The following is a 17,041-nucleotide window of genomic DNA, read 5'->3' on the forward strand; positions in this document are numbered from 1 at the left end:
TAGTCGATCAGAAAGGAACCTTTGCCAGTGAATGGCATATGGGAAAGAAAACAATAATATTAAAAAGTGTTAACAGATCTTATCTACTTAATAGATCTATTGAAGTTTCCTACAATTGATCCCGTTTGTAAATCGAGAAAACAACAACAAATAGATTCGGCCGAATGGATATAAATTATCTGTCTTCTCAGAACTTTATGAGAATGAACGTAGTTTCGCCAATATTTCAAGCTGAAATATAAATGAACTCATTGTCTGATGTAACAGAACGCTGGATAGATGTTTTAGTGTTTTAACTTAAAGCCTTAAACTGATATAGTTCGATATGATCTATACCAATGACTGCCAATTACATCGAAATTATTTAAACTAAATTCTTAGATGTACTAGAGAATGTATATCAGACAACAGTGTAGTATAGGGATGACCTTAAAACAATTGAGACAATTTTTTTAATCAGTTCTTAACCAAGTTTTAAAAAAACAGTCTCATCAATGGATTACTTACTTACGTACGCCTGTTATTCCTCGTAGAGGAGCGTAGGCCACTCAGACTATAATATTGAAAAGTATCAACAGATTTTATATGTGTGATGAATATATTAACGTTTTCTTTAGGGGATTCTGCATGTACATCAAAAAATTATCCTTATGGATTGAAAGTTTGTATTACGAATTGACATCAAATATCATATATATATATATATATATATATATATATATATATATATATATATATATATATATAGACTCTGCCAGGGAAGTCCTACTCACTGCCTTTTCGTGGAATCAATGTTGTTACGAAATTAAGAGGACGAAAAGCGAAAATTCGACGCTTTAACCGGGTTGGTGGACATAAAGAGTCCACCTAGGGGAGTTGGAAAACCCTCATTCCAAATCAATGGTGCACATGGACTCTAGTATCCTGAAGGAACAAATGGCGAATGAACCAATTGTTGGTCACCGACTACCATGGGACTGCATCTCCTTACGTTGCTCCACTGTCTTGTGGATCAGACCTTCAGGTCAAAGGCTCCGGGTGTGGTCCTCCTAAGAAAACCACGTGTTTCGGTCTGGGCACCCGGTCAGTATCACAGCCCTCACACATATCAAATGAGATTTGTGTGGTGCATATCTATTTGGTGCCTCGTTGTACCAATATCTATGTGTTCAAATAAATAAATAAATAATATAAATATGCTCTGTAGCCATATAGGCGAAAAATCCTCTATCTTATTAGTTTGTCTTTAAAATAAAATATCAACACATCTAGGTTTGTTTCAAGATTATACATGGGGTTAAGAGTTTGAATTTAGAGATAGTATTGATTTACCTGATATATTACAATCAACAGAGACAGAATTGAAGTTTTGATGTGTTTAATACTATAATATTTACTTTCTGTTAGCAACTAGTATTATTTCGCTATCATTTTAAACGATCTGAACTATACATGAAGGTATTTTTAATGGTCGTTATATGTGATTAATTGAAATTCGTACGCGAGCCTAAACGTTGTGTTGTTGATCTGCAGTGGTTCATTCCTATAGTATACCTTTACTGTATGTTGCTCATATCGTGACACCTAAAAAAATTCCTTTGTGGTCATGAGTGTACAGACAGTCAGTAAACTTCAAACTCAATGATTTACTGATTCTCAATGATTACCCAGTGTTACTGAGGTGTGGTAACTTGAACCGATGAATATATGTGCCTGGTTTTACGTTGTAGTTGACTGACTGAGTGATTACTCAGTTGGTATGAAACAAACTACACATATATCATAAAAATCTACACCTTAGTAATATGAAATTCTATACTAGAATGAAAAAAATTGTCCAGTACTCTCTAATTATAAATGGTACACCAACTGAGATCAATCTGTGACGAATACTGACAACAAATTAAACTAATCTCCACAATGCACACCCCACCAACTATGCCGTGGTCATAAATCACAGTTTGAAATGATACATTTTTAGTGTTAATGATATGCATTATTTACATGAAACGAATGAATCAAATCAATCCCTATGTAAACACACACACACACACAGTACTCCATTAAAATAAGGTTCACCTCTACAATTTATGTGGGGGCGTATTTAAGGAAATTTTTCACATAAAATGTATGAAAAAGAAGGAAGGTAACAACAGAATGTAGTTGACGTAGATTCCCAGCTAGTGATTAATCACTCTGGATACATATACACACATGCAAAAATAATTGAATGTGTAGTCGTAGGGAAAGTACACTGATCACCATCATCATGATCAAAACAAAGTTTAATCAAGGTCAAGCCCATAAAAATGAACTCAACAAAAATGTAATAAACATGTCCAAAAAGCTTAACATAAAATCAAGTTGACAATTAGAAAACTAATCATCATGTACCATATATACATCTCGAAAAACAATTGAGTACTTTTAGCTGGAATTATTATTATTACTATTAAGAACATGAACCAACTTAAATTATTTTAATAGTTGAGATCATGAGTCAAGTCAGTTGAAGCTAAATCACCATGGAAAGCCTGGAAGCACTCGATAGCCGTTTCATCCTATTGTTGGACTCCTAAGAAGTGTGCATCCACGATCCTGCCTCGCGAAACGACCGTCCATTGTTATCAGGTTTTCCACGGTGGTCTAACTTCGATTGACTTATGAATCCAACTATTAAATTATGGAAAAGACAGAAATATTGACCAACTATTTCATTTCATTGTGTGTTTACGGATCACTGAAGAAAATAAATATCGTAAACTGTAGAATTTAACCAAATGTTGAAAGGATAACAGATAGTACACCGTTTAAAAAGATGAATAATCATTGAACACTATTGTGAATTTACTGAAATTTACAAGATATAATGATTCTGGTTTGTTCTTCTTGTTATGTCTTGAATGAACAGCTACCATGGTAATCTTTTTATTATTATTATTAGCTTTATTCAATATCATACTTTGGTACAATATAGAATTCTTAGCACAAAGTATTTCAACAAGTTTCCTTTTCTTATTTCTTGGTCTATTCTGACGATAAATATTTAGTGGTCGCCAGTTAGATGACGGCAGTTTAAGAATTGACATTTGAATAATGCACACTCTTTTCGATGCACATTGCCAGCAACCACGATATCTCTGATTTGGCCCTTCTGTAGCTTGTACAGGGAAATGTAATAAACTTGTCACAAACGCACCTGAATAGGTTATGCGACTAATAGGCATAATGATGTGTTAAAACAAACAAGAAAACAGATAACTTGTTGAAATATCTAGATGACAAGGAACATGTAGCCTAGATATTCAGACAGACTGCCTCAGGTTTTTTAGGTTTTCAATGATACTCTAATTGTAATGTTAGTTTTGAAAAGAAATGGAATTCAAACTGAAAAATCTCTGTGTAAAATTAAAGATTTCCTATTGTTCCTTTAATTAATATTATAATAAATCAATAGTGGCTTATTTCAAGTGGTTCCTGAATTTGTGGTAAGAAGCGATTGATGGATCTTATTAATATCAGTAATGAAACATGTATCATTAGTTATATTTGATGATTACCATTTTATGTCACAAACTTACTGAGAGAATCCATAGAGTTCACTGAATTCTAAATCAGTAATCTAAACATAGCGTGTTCGCCTTGAAACCTATACTCATCGTAGGTTCGATTTTTTGGAGGGCTATATTTTATCTGTATACATTGGTGACGTGAAACAGCACTACAATAATTCCTACTTCTCATTGGTCACCATATAATTGATATTAAACTATGGGTGAAATGATCTCAAGATTGAAGTGATTTCGACAAGCGTCAAACAAAATAATAACTTCATTCGTAAAGGTTTAAGTGATTCTGTTTTTAATCTTCTTGGTAGATTTTTGATCAATCTTACTTGACATATGGATCTTGTGCAGGTTCCCTTGATATGGCTATTCGGTTGCAGGATTTATAGAAGAGATCAATGAAATGAAATCTGGAATGCAGATATATTCAGGGGACGAAAATTGAGCCCTGAATTCAACTACTAACAAAAATCGTTCCCTTCTACAAAACATCTGACAAAATGGTGATATCAAGAAAATCAGCAAAGGATGCTAATTAGTCAAAATAAAGGAGTAATTCAAACCATCACAAAAATAAATCAAATTCATACTTGTTGCGCAACTGAGTGGCCATCTGCACTTAGTAGCTCAATGGATAACTCGTTGGAAAGTTTGTAGCGGAAGGTCCTGGTTTCGAGTCCCGCATGGAACATCAAAAGTGGGATACAGGTACATACGTCTGATGGGTCCCAAATAGGATTCCAGTGATAACCATCATAACTCTAATTTATTTATTTATTATTAATGGCTTTATTCAGTATCATAATTTTGGTATATTATAGATTTCTCAGCACGAGGTATTTCAACAAGTTTCTTTCACAAAAACAAAAAAAGAAAAGCAACAAAAGAAGAAAAGAAAAAGGTAAAAAACAGATCTGAATATGAACAACTTTTCAAATTAGAACTGTGTTTAAAAACACAAGTTGTTGACTAGTTTAACTCTAACAACCTGTTCGTCACATAGTATATTTGCTAGTTAAGGTATTATGGTGCTTTCATATCTTTACTTTCGTGCATGGAATCTAATGTATTAACATTTCATTCTATCAGAAGATATACAATGAGAAAGATATGAATCAAGGAGATGGCTAATATTTGATAACACCTGTCAGGAGTTTACAAAACTTTAGATGTCTATTCACAACCATATTAATAATGACCTCAAAAGATTCATTACACACCTTACTAACTACCTTCAGCACTTTCCACAATACAACAAAGTCTTTTCATAAAAGCTAAGGGAAGAATAATGGGTAATATGCAAGAATTGACTAATTCTAAGAGTATATAATTAATCATACAATCTTTTGGTTTATCATTAAAACAGATACATACCTAATTAGTTTAGTTTAGATAATAATAGTCTTATCTATAGTTTCAATGGAGCTCAAATGTGACCATCATTTACTATTCAATTATCAATGAGTCATTACTTGTTTAAACTTCCCCTCTTCTTGAATGACCTTGGAGCATTTTTTTTCATCAATTTCAACATTTGAATTTGTTTTTTACTTTCTTATTTCAAATCGACTAATGATTATTGAACATAAGACTATTTACATGTTCCCAATTCATTGAACTCAAATCTGAATTGAATTAAAGTAGGAAACTAAATTTTCTTAAACAATTTTTAGCGGTAAATAAATCACTAAAATCAATAACTCTGCAAATCTTGGACACTGAATGCTGACCATATTAGTTTTAAGGGGCTCACCTAGCTGAAGGCACTCGTTCATACATTTACACCAGATCACGAGTGGGAACTCTGTTCTCAACTTCTCCTACAACCGCTAGCCAATTTAGATCAGTCATTTCACAATATATTGATAGCTTAACAAATATATCTTCGTAACTCTTCGCTTCTGACTTTTGATTTGATTGGATGGGCATGTTTCAATTATCGGTGTTACTAGTTAAGGTGTTGTCACACTCCAAATACTTATGACATCTTCACATTTTAATAGAGTGTTTTGCAAATTAATGAAATTTTGTACTTTTGTTTCATTATATCAAATCATAAGTCAACTTAATCATGCTACTTATGATTATATAAAGTAAGTAGGTGTTTTGTTTTTATTATCAAAATAGTCATTTGTAATATTATTGTCATAGTTTATGTGAGGAAGGCCCACGAGTAAACTCAAGGGAGCTCTAAGAAGCTTAAAAAAAGCCGAAGACATTCTATCCAATCGTCTTTTGGAAGACCATTCCAGAATCTCGATGTTTAGCTTTCAGATTGGACAAATGTTAAAAAACCCCTGTATGCGGATTGGATGACTAATGATGATTTCGCTTTTACTAAAAACTATAAATATTTGAGAGTTTTGTACCATATTTGACACTATTTGGAAGAGCATTCCTTTCACTTGTCTTCTATCTTCTCATTTGCGACTTGAAGGGTTTTAACGTTCGATTGCTCAAGTTGTACACGGTATATCAAAGAATCTAAGTCCTAGATATAACACTTTACTAGATGGAATGACGTATTAGAAAGTGTGAGTTTTGTTTGTTGATCTGATATGTTCATGAAAGAGAAATGTAAATTACTCCAGATAATAACTTTGCTTACTTACACCTGTTACCTTTCGTGGAACATAATCTACACACTAGGATTCTCCAACCAACTCTGTCCTCGCCTCTCCTTTCCAGTTGTTATTTATTCTTTTGATGTCCTCCATCAATTCACGACTTAATGTTTTCCTTGGTCCTAGATTCCACTGCTAACCACCATCCATTTTGCATATAAATTTAAATCGATCGATAACATTCATGGTGAAATTTGACAGATATTTATCTCACTTTATTTTTGCTTTTAAGCATTACTTACTTACACCTGTTACTCCAAATGGGGCATAGGCCAAAGACCAGCATTTTCTAATTCACTCTGTCCTGGGCCTTCCTTTCCAGTTCTATCCTATTTCTTGTTCATTCTTCTCATGTCTGCTTCCATTTCTCGGCCTAATCTGTTCCTTGGTTTTCCTCTTCTCCTTTAGCCTTGAGGATTCCATGTGAGGGCTTGACTTGTGACGCAGCTGGGTGTTTTCCTCAATGTGTGTCCTGACCACTTCCAGCACTTCTTCCTGATTTCTTCCACCGTTGGCATCTGTTTTGTTCTCTCCCACAGTAGGTTGTTGCTGATAGTGTCTGGCCGACGGCTCCGAAGTATTTTGCGTAGGCAGCTGTTAATAAACATTTGTATGGCTTCCGTATTTTTCCAGGTTTCTGCCCCATACAGTGGAACTGTCTTGACTCGCTAATAAAAACACTAACCAGTTTTTAAGCATTATGCTGTTTATATTGCGACATATTAACTCCGCCTGTAGCTCTTCTAGAGTTACTGCCGGTCCCAAGCCCGGGTAAAGGAGGAGGGTTGGGCATGGGGTTAGCGTCCCCATCCCGTAGAAAACTAACTCGCTAAAAAAACGCTTACCAGAAAAAATAATTCAAACCATTTTAACTCTGCCCTGAGAGTTAGAAGGTCTTCACTTAGAAGAATTATGACGCTTCATGGTGAAAGCCGAGTTCGTTCGGAAGCCACGAGGCCGATGCCCCTTCTAACAACCAGAGCAAAAATTTTTATAGGTACATGGAACGTTAGAACAATGTGGGAAATCGGGAAGACCAGTCAACTTGCAACGGAAATGAGGAGATACAACTTAGCAGTACTGGGAATCAGCGAAACCCACTGGACCCAAGCTGGACAGAAAAGGCTAGCTACGGGAGAGATGCTGCTATACTCCGGTCACGAAGAGGAAAATGCTCCACACACACAGGGAGTTGCTCTAATGCTGTCCAAAGTAGCACGAAATGCACTTGTAGGATGGGAATCCCACGGATCCAGAATCATCAAAGCATCATTCAAAACAAAGAAGGAGGGGATCTTAATGAATATTATCCAATGTTATGCACCCACCAATGGTAGCAACGACGACATTAAAGATCAATTCTACGAGCGGCTGCAGTCAATCATAGAGAAATGCTCAAGAAAGGACCTCACCATTCTGATGGGAGATCTAAATGCCAAGGTCGGAATAGACAACACTGGATATGAAGATATTATGGGACGACATGGACTGGGAGAGAGGAACGAAAATGGAGAAAGATTTGCAAATTTGTGTGCATTCAACAAATTAGTCATAGGAGGCACAATATTTCCACACAAACGTATACACAAGGCTACATGGATCTCACCGGACCACACTACAGAGAACCAGATAGACCATATTTGCATCAAAAAAATTCCGAAGGACAATGGAAGATGTGAGAACCAGGAGAGGAGCTGACGTAGCTTCAGATCACCACCTAGTTGTAGCCAATTTAAAACTGAAGCTAAAAAAGAACTGGACAAGTGGACAAACAGCACTACAAAGGTTCAATACAGCCTTCCTTCGAGATACTGACAAACTCAATGAATTCAAGATAGCTCTCAACAACAGATTCCAAGCCTTTCAAGATCTACTGAAGGAAGAAGAAACTACCATGGAGGACAACTGGAAAGGCATCAAAGAAACATTGACTTCAACAAGTCAAGAGGTTCTGGGCCTAAAGAAACACCATCATAAGGAATGGATCTCTATAGAAACACTGGACAAGATCAAAGAAAGGAAGAACAAGAAGACAGTAATTAACAACAGCCAAACACGAGCAGAGAAAGTCCAAGCACAAGCTGAATACATAGAAGCAAACAAGCAAGTGAAGAGGAGCATTAGAGCCGACAGGAAGAAATACGTGGAAGAATTAGCAACGACGGCAGAAAAAGCTGCTAGAGAAGGAAATATGAAACAGCTCTACGATACAACGAAGAAACTATCAGGGAAATACAGTAAACCAGAGAGGCCGGTCAAAGACAAAGAAGGCAAGCCAATCACTGAAATTCAACAACAGCGAAACAGATGGGTAGAATACTTCGAGGAACTCCTGAATAGGCCGGCTCCAATGAATCCACCGAACATCGAAGTAGCACACACAGATCTTCCTATAGATGTCAACCCACCAACGACGGAAGAAATTAGAATGGCCGTCAGACAAATCAAGAACGGGAAAGCAGCAGGACCCGACAACATACCAGCTGAAGCACTGAAATCAGACGTCGAAGTAACCACAAGCATGCTTTACCCTCTATTCAAAAAGATTTGGGAGGAGGAACAAGTGCCAATGGACTGGAAAGAAGGACACCTCATCAAGATTCCAAAGAAAGGAGATCTGAGCAAATGTGAAAACTACAGAGGCATTACACTACTGTCAATACCAGGGAAAGTCTTCAACAGGGTGTTGCTGAACCGGATGAAGGATGCAGTAGATGCCCAACTTCGAGATCAACAAGCTGGATTCCGAAAGGATCGGTCGTGCACAGACCAAATTGCAACACTACGGATCATCGTCGAACAATCAGTTGAGTGGAACTCGTCACTATACATCAACTTCATTGATTATGAAAAGGCATTCGACAGTGTAGATAGGAGGACATTATGGAAACTTCTTCGACACTACGGAGTTCCTGAGAAGATTGTCAATATTATCCGGAACTCATACGACGGACTACAGTGCAAAGTAGTGCATGGAGGACAGCTGACAGATGCATTCCAAGTAAGGACCGGAGTCAGACAAGGCTGTCTACTCTCTCCCTTCCTCTTTCTTCTGGTGGTCGACTGGATTATGAAGACCTCGACATCTGAAGGAAAACACGGAATACAATGGACAGCTCAGAACCAATTAGACGATCTGGACTTCGCAGATGACCTAGCCCTCCTATCACGTACACGTGAACAGATTCAGATAAAGACAGCCAATGTAGCAGCAGTCTCTGCATCAGTAGGCCTCAGTATACACAAAGGGAAAACCAAGGTCCTCAAATTCAATGCGGAGAACAGCAATCCAATCACCCTTGATGGCGAAACTCTGGAAGATGTAGAATCCTTCACATATCTGGGAAGCATCGTCGATAGACATGGAGGTTCAGATGCAGACGTAAAGGCGAGGATTGGCAAAGCAAGGGCCGCATTTCTGCAATTGAAGAACATATGGAACTCAAAACAACTTTCAACCAATATCAAAGTGAGAATCTTCAATACGAACGTCAAGGCAGTTCTACTGTATGGAGCTGAAACTTGGAGAACTACAACAACCACAATCAAGAAAGTACAAGTATTTATAAATAGCTGTCTACGCAAGATACTCAACATCCATTGGCCGGATACCATCAGCAATAGCCTTCTGTGGGAGAGAACAAACCAACTTCCAGCTGAAGAGGAAATTAGGAAAAGACGATGGAAATGGATAGGACATACATTACGCAAATCGTCAAACTGCATCACGAGGCAAGCTCTAACTTGGAATCCTGAAGGGAAGCGGAAAAGAGGAAGGCCAAAGAACACGTTACGTCGGATAATAGAAGCAGATATGAAAAGGATGAATTACAACTGGAAGGAGCTGGAAAGGATTGCCCAGGACAGGGTTGGATGGAGAATGCTGGTGAGCGACCTATGCTCCTTCACGAGGAGTAACAGGTGTAAGTAAAGTAAAATTGCGACATATTACTGAAGTTTCACATTAGATTGACTTTGGTTAGAAAACTGTTGAAAACTAGGAGGCACTAGAGAGCTATTTAGTTATAGTATAGAACCTATCAGGAGTATAAACACAACCATAACCAGGGACCAAACTCCGGAGTTTTTAACTCTCCACCTACTGAGTTAAAATACGATGGTGTACATTTCTAAATTCAGTCAATTTGCGACGATGCACGACCATTATTCATTACTATTGGAGTTTTAGTATGAATCCAAGACCATTGGGTTTAAACTATTTATAATATAATATAAATATACGTTGAAAATGTTTAGATGGATGGACGGGTAGATATGAGGAAGTTCCTGTTCAAACACGTCCTAATTAGTTTATTGTATATCGTTGTTTTAAAAAAAGTGATCTACACTATTCATCATGAAAGACAGAATGAACTGGACTATGATATTGGAGATATTGATGTGATATGTTATATACAAAATAATACAATCGAAGATCTATGAGACAAGTGATTATCTACTATTGTAAGATATCTTATTCAAGCAGATGATAGATTGATATTTGGAGTTGAATGGTTCAAAATATTTTAATGGAAGATGTGTTGAAACTTTTATTTGATCAAATTCCACTGTCTCTTTGGGTTGATTTTTTGTCTGAGGATATAAATTCAAGATGAATCTCATTAATTATGTAACTCAACATTGATTATTAGTTATGTTCCTATTTCGGTTTAGGCACCCGGACAGTATACCAGCCCCCCACACGAATCGATTGATTTGTGTGGCGCATGTATATTTGGTTGCTACTTGTACCAATATTTATATGTTTTTAATAAATATAGATAAACAAATAGTTAAGTTGTTCATTTCTGAATGGCGATCAGATCAAGTTTGTCAATCATGATACTGGCCACTACTCAGCTATCAGTCAATTGTGACTCGAATAACTAAGTGAAAACTTCTAAAACTTTAAAGATGTATGATATGGGTTCAAATTCATGATGGAGCACCAATTCCTTTAAGACCACAGATATATCTTATTGATCAGTAAGTACTAGCATAAAACCTAGGTCATCCAAGGTGTCACGCCGAATATTTACAACCACTTAACATCAGAAGTTGGTTTTTACATGATGCCATAAACCCTCTCTTGTTGAGAAATATCAGATTAGGTCAAAGACAGAAAAATAAACAACTACCGATAATTGTCCCGTTTTCAATAGTTCTTCAACTCTTGAAGATATCAGTCATGAAGTCAAACTAATAGCCCCAAACCACTCATATGAACGTGAATTTCTGTGCTTACTATTCATTTATATCAATATAATACATTTTCCGAAATTTTAATGAGTTTAGTCCTGTCTCAAATGTGATAGGTATAAATAGTGATCTTAAATTTATTTATTTATTTCAACACATAAATATTGGTACAAGAGGGCACCAAATATATACGCGCCACACCATATTTGTGCGTGTGGACTGTGATACTGCCCGGGTGCCCAGACCTCAGCAGGTGGTTTTCTCAGGGGACCACACCCCGAGCCTGTGACCTAAAGGTCTGACCAACAAGGCAGTGGAACATCGTGAGGAGATGCAGTCCCATAGTAGCCGGTGACCGAAAATTTGTTCATACGCCATTTGTTCCCTCAGGATACTGGAGCCCATGTGCACCATTGGTTTGAGATCCGGTTAAAGCGCCGGACATTCGCTTTTCGTCCTCTCATTTTCGTAAACAACAACCCTGCCACGAGAAGGCAGTGAGTAGGAATCCCTGGCAGAGGCTGTATATGCGTGGCTGTGTGAGAGAATTTCGAGAGGGAGAGCGGGCCCACCCCACTCTCGGCCATACCAGGGCATTTGGGGGCAGTGATTTTAAATAATGGCAATACAATGTCATTAATCAATTCAAGTCAGATATGTAGACTGTTGTAAATGAAAAAAACAAATGGAAATAGGAAAATTTTGTTAGCTATTCATTTGCAATTGAATTGGCTCATAGATTATTTAATGTCGATTTATCAAGTAATTGATTCCTGGTTTCCGGTATGTATGGAACCACGTGAGTTTTAAGTCTAAGAATAATACAATATCATCGGTTAGTTTTATAGTATTCTAATTGGCAGATTAAAAAACGGATGAGAAATTCTTTATCAACAATCGATTGTGTTGGTAAGTACATTTAATTAAGTTAGCCGATTTGTAATTAGTAGGGAAGAAAAACAAAAATTGATAAATGTAAATCACTGGTCTAAAAATTGCCTATTTACTATGAGTGTCCAGATCTGATTAGGTATGAGATCGTAAGGGTAGGAATTTCAAGATGGGAAGATAAACAGCTTAACAGTTTGTGATGAAAATTAATCATAAAAGCGGCTTATTATTAATTCAATGTTCAATAGAGCAATGTTATTACGTGAAACTAAGCCAAACAGAATCAAGACAGAGACTTAAAGGATTTTTTATGGGTTCCAATGAAATTCTCTTTAAAATAAGTATTTTCAGAGGATATCACTAATTGGCATCATACAGCAAAAAATGATCTTTACTCCTTCCGAGGTAGATAGATTCTATCCGAGATAATTTTATAAAGAATTATATCTTTTTTCCTCTATTCTAAATAATAATAATAATATTTATTTATTATTTAGTTAAACACATAAACATAGGTACAAGGAGGCACCCAATACATATGCACCACATAAATTATTGGATTTATCTAAGGGCTGGGAGATTGCTCGGATGCCTAAACCGAAACAGGTGGTTTTCTTAGGGGATCACACCCCGAGCCTTTGACCTAAAGGTCTAATCCACAAGACAGTGGAGCAACGTAAGGAGATGCAGTTCCATGGTATTCGGTGACCAATAGTTGGTTCATACTCCATTTGTTCCCTTCGGATCCTGAAACTCATGTGCACCATTGGTTTGGAATGAGGGTTTTCCAACTTCCTATGTAGACTCTCCGTATCCACCAACCCGATTAAAGCACCGGATATTCGCTTTTCATCTTCTCAATTACGTAAACAACAGTAATGCCACGAGAAGGGAGTGAGTAGGACTTCCCTGTCAGTGGTTGTATGCACGTGTCCATGTGAGAGCGTTCGGAGAGGGAGAGCTGACTCTCCACACTTTCGGCCATACCATGGCATTCCAAATAAATCATGTCATTAATGATTGAATAAACAATAAGCAGTCTGGTGTTATGCAAATTTCTTAGATAGACCGACAGTCTTAGCTTAAAAATCATTTACTCATAATATTGTTTCGTCAACATTTCGGAAATTCTGTGCACAACTCTCGTGAAAACTTATAAAATCGTTCATTTAAGTATTTATTTCCCTAAACAAGAATTAAATATATTTTTTTATTGAGATAATGAATCGATCTAAGCTACACCACCATTGAAGATCTAGAAGCATTGGACGGCCGTTTCGTCCTATAATATATGGGACTGTAGTGTCGGTTATTGTGTTAAGCCCATATACTTTATCCTAGCTTCCGGACACCCATTCTATTCATTCTACTTGCGTCACATTCTGACCTTGTTATTTATTCGCTTGTCAATCTGACTGTTTTTATATGAGCGTATGTGTGTATATTTCTTATCCCATTACTCATCACATGTCTGTAACTTACTTTTGTGTAACTGTAACTATTGTTTAACGCTTGGTTAAATGGGAGTTGGCTTACCAGTCAACTCCACTCTGCGTCGTTTCTCCTCTCTCTATTCCATTCGCTTTATATACAAAATATATGTATTCAAAAGTCCTTTCTCGTTATTCGACTTATTTAATTCCGTTACTGACTAACGCGATTTAAGTCGATGATTATATACGAGAATAGGCGATATATATATTTCAATAACAATCATTCATACGATCATCTTGGAGTCAGATCTCGGGCCACTAAGGTGGAGAGCCCTTTCGACAACGTCGTTCGATGACTAATTAACGGGCCGCACAGGACTCTTCAACAGTGCGTATCCATGATCAAGCATGCGAGATTCGAACCCAGGGCATTCGGTTTCGCGTGCGAATGCCTAACTTCTAGACCATTCGGCGGGTATCCTGTGGTGTTAATGTGTAACCTCAATTCATCCACGGAATTGCGCGACCGTCCACCATTGTCTGTCTCTATCTGGCACAGATTAGCTCATAAATGAATGTTTGTAGTGAAAGTAACTTGTTATAAGATTGTAGTGACCTTTTACCAAGAGAAAGCGATTGATTTACTGTGCTCGTTTGTTTAACTGTGCTAAAGACAGCTATATTACTGCTCCTTTATCCTTCCATTGATTGTGACCTTGCACGGGTTCGGTTACGCTCGGTAACTACGCTTGTACTCCTTCGGTATGATCTCGGTATCCTTTCGATACCACGAGATCGCCAACAAATACATCTCGACTACAGCCATCGACTGCCTTCTGATATTTGACTTACGGGGGATTTTATCGGTTAACTGGCACGTAGTCTTCTTGTAGTGGTGTTCACAGTCAAACGCTACTCGACACCACGCTACAAGATAATAAAAGTCAATTATTAATCATGAAAACCTCATAAGCTATATAGTAATCAACGTCTACAATTGATGTGCATTACTTGTTTTTAGAGACGGTTGGTTTAAAACGGTCAAGGTCAGCTCAAGAACTGCTCACTTTAGTATAAAATCAATCAATCTCCACTATAATTCAACCTTAACGAAAGTTTATATAAATTAGTTAATGATGATTAATGGTGAGTATAAAATTCTTCTTTTTAAATCCATTAGAACTGACCTACTCTTTAGTTATATCCAGTTTAATTACAAACAATAAATAAGAGTAAATTAATATGCATTTCTCACAGAAGAAGTTGAATTAAATTCTCATATAACACTAAATCTTTAAACAAATTCTTAATATGACTGAAGGGATTTTATACGATAATCTGAACGAATTTATACTGATAATATGGTGTGTGCTACAGATGTCGACAGATATAAGTAGTATATATCATAAATTGAAAGTGAAATGCCTGGTGTCGTAAGGTTAATAAGATAGGAGAAAAGAAAACGAGAATGATTACTGTTGAAACAAATGAACAATGAAGTCTGAGACAATTGATTAACATTTTGAAAATGAATTATTTACTGTATGGTTCTCAACTTTGACTAAGATATTCTGTAATTTTGTATTCAAGTATATTTAGTTGTAATTTTAATGGTTGAGATCATGAGTCCTTTGAGGCTAGACCAGCACGAAGAACCTGGAAGCACTGGACGGCCGATATTGGCATACTTATACATACGAGGTTGATTACAGATGAATATGTGTATCATGATGTAGCGAAGATTTCAGTAGAGTTAATAAGGTCATAAAAGTTGTTTGTTTCGGATAAATAAAGTTTGGGAGGGAAAGTTCCAGGACAGTGAACTAGTGATTAGAACTTCGAGTTAATAAACATTAGATGATTGTGTAATGAAGCAATTGAAAACAGATGGATAATAATAAAGACATGAACTGAAATCATTCAGTCATGAATTAAAGACAAATGACAATGATGTAATTAGATTTCAGAAAGAGTTGAAATAATGAATGACTTGATGAGTAATGTTACCAGGGTAAAGAAAAACCTATGACTGCCTCTTTTTGAATACATAGATCTGGTTTCAGACGATTGATCACTAGGGCAAATTTAAAAAGATTGGAGTTTGTTAATCAATTTGAAAGACTTTAGTGTATTGACTTCATGTCCTGTGTCAAGATTTCTTGCGATGGCACTGCTGAATGCTTCTAATCCATTTGTCCTTAAGCTTTGTTCTTTGAATTGGACATAAGCTCTCCTTTCTGTTCTACCAATGTAACCACTTTGGCAGATACAAGTAAATTTGCATACAAAGTTGGTGGTAGCATGAAAGAGATACCTATCGACCTTTGTGTTAAAGAACATGTTATTTTGGATAGGACAATCAGTTTAGCTACAGGGTAAGTTCTTATCAATGCAGTTTTTTAGTCTCATATTTGATTGACCCTGCGATATAATCACCTTTGAATTTAAGTTGAATAAAATTAGGTTTTTTATTTGCTGTATTTTCTTTTGGTTTTGTATCATCACTTTTTCCATATTTCTCAATAAACATGTACTGCCGATACACTGAGAGAGGAAGTAATGAATGTTAAAATATAACGGATACCCAATGATTATCTTGTTAATCATGTCTCATATGTAGAATACTATCTTGTGGCAAACGACAAATCAGTTAACATTCCTTTTATATCAGGACGCATTATTCTTCATCGCCTAAAGTACGTGTTGTAAACACAGTGTCACTACCACCAACTATTTTTACGAAAATTTAGACATTGAAAAACCAATAAGTGAGATTAGCTCAAAAAGCTATTGATTGTTAGTTAAGGTCACGTAAATAATTACTCCCATTGTAATTTCTGCCATTATTTTTCCTTATCTCATTAACTACCTTATCTATTTTATGTTTATCCTCCAGATAACCATGATCTGCAACGATTCTGTATTCCTGTGACGGAAGAAGTCAAGGAAGGTCGGCACATCTCACTTTGGTGCATGGAGTTCCATCGCTGGAGGATAAGTACAGAGCTAATGCATCGGAAACCAAGCATAAAAAGAGAGAATGTGACTGGCCCTGAAGAGTTTTCCATTGAGTGATGTGTCCATCCTACCAAAATGATAGGACCACTAGCAATCCAACTACCTTTTAAGATGCCTCAAGCAAACGGAAAGTGACAATTATTCTCTCATCACACACGAGATCATCCCATTACAACTGACTGGTATCCTACTTAGTAACCTTACATTCACTTAACATAGAGTATTCAATCGTTACCTAACAATCCAAACGAGTGTTCTATTACTCTAGGCGAAGAAACACGTTTCATTGAGGAACAAACACCTACTAACA

Source organism: Schistosoma haematobium, chromosome 7 (assembly GCF_000699445.3).
Source record: "Schistosoma haematobium chromosome 7, whole genome shotgun sequence".
Lineage (NCBI taxonomy): Eukaryota > Metazoa > Platyhelminthes > Trematoda > Strigeidida > Schistosomatidae > Schistosoma > Schistosoma haematobium.